The sequence below is a fragment of the Solanum stenotomum genome, chromosome 4, assembly GCF_019186545.1.
Source record: "Solanum stenotomum isolate F172 chromosome 4, ASM1918654v1, whole genome shotgun sequence".
NCBI lineage: Eukaryota > Viridiplantae > Streptophyta > Magnoliopsida > Solanales > Solanaceae > Solanum > Solanum stenotomum.
The window spans coordinates 66,333,843-66,341,195 of record NC_064285.1 but is presented as its reverse complement, the minus strand read 5'-3'; the positions used below and the strand labels follow the sequence as shown (position 1 = coordinate 66,341,195).

The 7,353-nt window shown below is 31.7% G+C and overlaps 1 protein-coding gene across 1 annotated transcript in view; it reads right to left on the bottom strand.

The window, feature by feature from the left end:
- LOC125861675 (receptor-like protein 9DC3) overlaps positions 1–7,353 on the bottom strand; it is a 212,421-nt gene that overhangs the window by 143,243 nt on the left and 61,825 nt on the right. The gene's annotated exons all lie outside the window — the stretch shown is intronic.

The following is a 7,353-nucleotide window of genomic DNA, read 5'->3' as shown; positions in this document are numbered from 1 at the left end:
CAACATTATTCTCAACACCACTATTTATAGGATTACATTGAGGAATACCAAAAGGTGTCATAAACATTACATTAAACCTTGAGAATTACTACTCATTAAGGAGGAAATAAACCTAGGAGTTATGGTCATCCAATTAACCATATTATCAACAACATTACTACCAATAAAGGATGAAATTAACCTAGGAGTTATGGTCATCCATTTGACCACATTATCAACAACATTACTACTCATAAAGGAGGGAAATTAACCAAGGAGTTATGGTTATCCATTTAACCACCAAAATGATTTACAACATTTAATTATTTATTAAAACTAATGTCATATATCCAAATAATTATATAAAATTGGTTTGGCTATTTATTTATTTTTTTGACTTTTTTTTCGTAGTGTACCAAAACACAATTAATTATTGTCAATTTTAAAAGTTAAAAGTAGATTAAATCATAATTTAAAAAAAAATCTATTTCATTTTTCACTAAATCGTGAACACCGCATTGAAACGATCTGGACATGATATACATAGATCAGTGGTCCACAAACATAAGTTTCGTACCATACCTTACTATACAATTTACTCGTGTTTTTTTGTCTATGGTTATATTTAGTCTTTTCAATATCTTATTGCAATTGGCACATGATGCTAACACTTGACTGGGCATTGTGTCCCAATTCCAGCCGTGCATTCCTTTACTTGCAAATTATTGGAAGATTTGATAGTGTCATGCATGAATAATTCGGACTTACATTTAAATTATTGATGGTTCTTTAATTTGAAACCGATATCTAACAAATTTAAGGTCATTTAGATAAAAAGTCATCATATTTATTCAGCTATCTATTTATTTAATATCTGATATCGTGCATGGTATTCAATATACGTCTTAACAAAAGTGTTTTGTAAGTGAAACAGAGTAACAATGTAACATACCTAGTGTAATCCCACAAGTGGGGCCTGAAGAGAGTGGTATGTACCTCTGTTTCCAATAGTTCAAAGATATTTTAGGCTTTTCTCCGTTTGTTATATTTTTTGTTTCTCGAAAAATTGCATGCTAGAGCTTTAAAGAAATTTTCTTACTATCAACTCGTCTAAAAGTAACTATAGATGACTCTTCATTATAAGTGAAATTAATAACCTGCAAATCAAGGTAGACAACATGCCAACTACAACACGTTAAAGTATATTGATTGTAGACTTTATATTGTTGGTATATATAATTTAAATTCGTTTAAATATGAATGTCATATGGAAAGAAATTTTTTGAATCCTTAACTTCATGGTGAATGACCCAAATATAGATGCCAAAACTTAATGGGCTTTTAGAAATTGCAAAAGAGGGTTAACTATGTGAATTAAGGTGAATTTATGATTAGTTTTAAATTGTTACAATAATTGAGTTATAATTATTATCTTTGCCGGCAATAGCAAAAGCGACAAATATGCTTGTTTCGAAGGTGGTTTTAATGGCAATAGTAAAGGCCGCTAAACGTAATTACTTTTAGTGGCAATAATAAGGGTCTTTACCGGCACTCGACATAAATGTCACTAAAGGCTTTAGCGACATTGGATCCAATAATATTTAATCAAATGCCGGTTATAAATGTATTTGTGGCAATAAATATTGTTGTTAAAGGAAAAATCAATTGCCGCTAAAGGTCTTTTTGGTGTAGTGTATGAGGTATAAATTAACGAAAGAAAAGAAACACATGCATCCAGACAAATAAAATGGGGTGCTTTCCCCTCATCTACCACTAACTAATTTGTGGTTGCAAATTAGTTATCTATATATATATAATAGGAGAGGTGATAATGCTTACGTGTTAGCGTCTCAATTAATCTTCATTTTTAAAATTTTAAAATATCAATTAATTATATATTTGCAGTCTGTTTACATCATTCATGAATTTTTTTTTTGAAACAAACACGTGTACTATTCTCAATTAATCACTCAGTTTAATAATTAAAATAACAATTAATTAAACCAACTATTGACAGGTGTCAAATAGAAATTTGAAACAAACACGTGTCCTATTCACAATTAATCACTCATTTTAATTTGCTATTTTTTCTAATATATATATATAACGTTACATGATCACTGACCTGGCGGTGGTCCGCCCAGTCATAGATCAAGCAAGTCAATATCCTTAGAGATAGTCCAACTACATAAGAATCGAAATACACAAGAATTTTAACATAGTTTCTCAGACTGCATGGTTTAATTATTTTACCCAAGCAAAGGGCCTGTCAAGAAGCTAATACATACTTTTATTAAGCCCATTGTTTGATAGTTCTAACCGGGTATGGGGCGCCCTACTTATCAAACTCGATTTCGGGCTAAAAACCACGGCTCATCAGACGGAGTCATAAAGACAAAGCCAATAAAAGTAGTACTAAATCTGACTGTACCTCAATCTCAGAACCAAGTCGAGAAGCCATACTAAAATTCTTCTATATTTAAATAAAGCTTAGATCCGTTCATGGTCCATATAAAAGAGAAGTTAGTTATCTGGTATAGATATTATTTTTTAGCCGGACATAGTCATGGCTTAACTCAGAGATAAAAACTGAAAATAAAAGGAAGTACCTTGTAGCAAACAACACAATTTACTATTCCTCCGGCCAAAGTCCGGTAAGCTTACAATACTTGAAAATATTTTACAAGTGGGGAGAGAGAAAGTAGAAAGAAGGAGAGAGGGTTTCTAAAACCTGCTCTCAATTAAAGAAAAACAAACCTATTTATAGAAAAAAAAAACATCTTTGTACATGATACTGGGCCCCTATCTGGGTCCTAGTAACAGTGTATCTACTGTTGGTGAACAGTGTTGCTACAGTAGCGCGGGCCCGCTACCGACGCGCATAAGCTTTACACTTTGTCCTTTAATTTTGCCAAAAATCTTCGACTTTCTTCAGTGCATCCACTGGACTTTCTTCTTCATATTGTTGGGCTTCGTGCATATCTTCACTTGTTTCACTACGCATTGATGAATCTGATTTTGCATAATGACTTATATTTAGAAGAATCTTCTTCTTACTTCTTCTAGATATTTCATAATCATTTCATTTTGTTCTCCTTCATCATGATTAGAAATTTTTCTAGCCGTATGTTTTACGGAGGTTGAGTCATCTGTTATAATTCCTTTTGTTTTATTAAAATATATTTTAAGACTGGTTTAGAGTCGCCACTTAATTTTTAAGAAAAATCAAGAAAAATTAATGTTTTCAAAAGATTAAAACAGAAATCGATTGAAAATATGCAAAGGGTTCGAGGTTCTTATTAGCATTTCGGGAAGGGTTTGAAAGCACCCGAAATGCCCGCTAATGCGCGGTTATCCGACAACTAATTACTTGGCTAAAATAATTTTAACTTAGCTTGATTTGCGCAACTTTTATAATTAGAACCATTTTAAAGGGGGCGAGGGGGAATATGGAACTACTATCTAAGTGAGAAGATTTGCAAACTTTATTCCTTAAGTCTTGTTAAGCGATGCCTGATTTAGTTGAGTTATTAAATCAAAATAGGCATCTGTCGGGGATTTGAATTTTTCGACCTTAAGATTAACGACAAATGCTAGCAAGTAAAATGAACAAAGTAAAGTAAAGACGGAAAGAGAGTCGGGCCCAAATCTGATTTTTTCTGTCCGCCTGGTCCAGTATTTGGGCCCATTTTCATTTTGGGCTTTCGGCCCACTTGAGTCACCTGCACCTGTCCTATACTAACATGAAATAAAATATTATTTAGGCCTTAGGCCCAATTTTCACCTGTCCTAAATTTCTAACAAAAATAATAATAAGATGACAAGGGCTTAGGCCCAAAATAACAAAATACAACTTCTTTGAGAAGAGTGGACCTTTTTAAGCCCATTTCTCATTTTTTGTACACACTAGGTGTATGCTAGTGTGTACAATCTCGTATTAGCTTCAGACCTTGTGCGTTAAATTTTTGGGGGACCTTTTCTTCGATTGCTATGGCCGGACGACTTGGATAAAATAGAATTGGGCCTTCATGGCCCAAACGAAAGTGCTAGGATAGAGTCCGTGAGGACCCGGGCAAAGTTTACATGTAACGAGAATAAGGGTAAAGGATTAGAGCCTCAAAATAACGAAAATAATAACATATCTAAGATAATTTATCACATTGACTCTTAGAGCAATATAGATAAATGAACTCAATCAAGCTAAATGCTGAAAATTTGAATTAAAAAAAATTAAAAAAGGGACGAATTCACAGGAAAAAAAAACTAATGAACTCAAATCACGTTGACAAATAAAGTAATGAGCATTCACGCCATTGTTCCATATAAACGCATTAAAATATAACTCCTAATAGTAAATAAATTGACTAATTAGCCTACTATGCCATGAGCTTTACAGATGATTAATATTATAACCAAAAAGAGCATTCCAACGACTTTCAGGTTTCAAGAAAACCAATTAGTAATGGACTGTCATTAAAAAAAAAAATAAGACAGGAACAAAGGAAATGGAAGCATGTTAAAAAATTATAACATGTGATATAATGTAACGAAATTAGTGAGCTCCAAAATTACGAGAGGGGAACCAACAAGATGCAAACCCATCAGTAACATCCCCACCCATTATCCAAATTAGAATAAAAAAAATTCACAAGACTAAATATGAACTTGGAGCTAGAACTAGTTTATCACTATCAGTGGTAAAAAAAAAAAAGCGAGTGATTTAGGGTCCCGACAACATAAATCCGGGAAGAAGGCTTCGAATAATCTAAATGGAGAGGTGAAGGAACACTTGACTATACCTTGAGATAAAACACATGTGGACAGCACCATGAGACAACATGCTACTACTGTATCAACTAATTTCGGTCTTAAAAATATTTAACGTCGATAACAATTAATGACCCAAGCTGAATGATAGAAGAAAACCTTAAAGGCAGAGCAAAGCATGTCAACAAAACTTGATAACGGGTTCGAGTCGACAGATATAACGACGACAATGAGACAAACAACTTACCGACTCAATTAGCAACAAAAAAGTTCCAACAATCAGAAATCAGAACCAAAAAAAGGGGATACAGAAAATTGCAGAATCGCAATAGAGTGAGAAACTAAACTATGTATAGACATTGAACCCCTAACCTCATCCACATAGGGCCAGATCTTTTCAAGATGAGAATTAAGCCATGCCAACTGTAAGAACAAAATTGAAAAATTTAAAAGGTCATTTTTTGCTCTCAATAAACTAAATCACAACATCTATTCTAGATAGAAAATAAACAAAGTCCATAAAGGGACAGTCTTGCAACCAAAGACCACAATTTGAACCATAATGCATGAATTTAATCTCAATGGTCTTATAAGGTCACCATGTGCTTCAAAAACAGATAAGGACATCAACGGTGTGTTTGTAATCTCTTTTTTCTGATTTTGGCTGTTAGAACACATGTTTTGCGAAAACATTTTCCACCAAAAAGGAGCAAACAATTATCTCAACATATAAACATTATTATCAATCTTTACTACTCAAATATTCACCAAAACACTATCCGATTTGCTTATTCAATCTTCAATAAATGTCTTCTCCCAGAAAAGCTTTCCATTCTCCAACCAAACACAAAAAACATTTTCCAGAAAATAAGTCATTTTTCAGATTTATGATAACTGACATTGCTTTAGCTACAAGTACATCAAAATCCAGTAGCTTTGGTTTAACCCTATATTAATGTTATAAGATGTAAAAATAGTCTTTTCAGTCAATGTTGTTCGGACTCTTCAAAAATGGTTACGTTGATGGTTAGTATCGTATACTCCAAACTAGTGCAACTTTAGAGAATCCAAAATGGGTACAAACAACATTTTCTGAGAGTCCGAGCAACATAGCTTTCAGAAACCCAACAAAACAAAAAGAACAGTGGTCTAGAACCCATATAAACTAAAAATTCTGACTCCGCCACTACGTCCTACCAAATACGTCCTAAAAAAAAGTTAAAGATTTCACCTTTTGTTGATTTGAGAAAACAACCCAAGAAGGGTATTGTTCTGGTGTAAAGATTTTTCTTGAATCTTCCACTGTCATTCTAGCAAATGCAGCAATTCCACTAGCCTTTACAATTCAACCAAAAAAACAACATAAATACAAAAAAAACCCAGAAATGGAAAAAAATAAAAATCCAAAAAAAAACAAAGACTTTAGTTGACTAACCAGATCAGTACGTTGTTTGGATCTAGCATTTTCAGATTTCACAAAAGCAACTATTATAGCAAGTCCAAATGCTATTCCAAACACAACCCCTAAAACAAATGACATTTTTATTCCACTTTTTCTTGAATCCCTTCTTCCTTGTTCAGTGATTTTTATAAGCTAATAAACTGAAAAATGTTGAAAAGATCTAAAAAAAAGTGAGATTTTGAATCTGTTTTTGGAGTTTTCTTCTTATGGGGTTTTCCTAAAAGATGAATTCTTGAAAAAAAATTACATCTTGAGATTCACTGAAACTTAAAATTGTTGAAAGAAGAACTCAAAGTTGGGATTTTTAATCTTTTTTTTGGAGTTTTCTTCTGGTGGGGTTCTTCCAACAGGTAAATTCTTGAAAAAAAAAATAAAATTAAAAAGTATATCTTGAGACTCAATGAAAGTTGGAATATGTATTGAAAAGTGAAACTTCGCTTTAATTTGTTTGTCTAGTTTTTACCGATTTGATATAAGTCTAAGAAAGTTAAAAAAAATCTTTGAATCGGATGCTTTTAAAATGATTTTTAAACATGTCACATGGAATATTAAAATTTAAAATCCAAAATAAAAAAAGTATATATAAGTAAAGAAGAATTTTAATGATATAATATTAAATTAAAGTTATATAAAAAGACATATCAAAATATCTTTTAATGTTGTAGTCCTAAACATATATTATGTGAAACGTTGAAATAAAAAGATGTTCAAAATGAAAAAAATTATTCTTTTTGAGACAATTAAAGTACGATAAATAAATTAAAATTATAAAAATATTTCAACAAAAATAATAAAACAAACAAATTAAAACAAAGAAAACTGATGTTTTCAATCTATCTTTCTTGTTATAATCAAAGCTTTGAACGGCCATAACCAGACAAAGATACCTTAATTGTTTTCAAAGTGTCCAAACTAAAATTAGGAAAAGAAAATAGGAATGTCATTTTTCTGACAGGTGAGTTGACTATTTGTGGGGCAATATTTTTAACCAATTATATTTTGCCATGTGGTCAAATTATGTAAAGTTTTAATTTATCTTTCTTAATTTTTAAATAATTTGATTATATTTTTCTCTTTGTTAAATTAAATTTTGGGAATAAGTCTATTTTAGTCCATCAAAAATAACTTTGACATGTAGTTTTGCA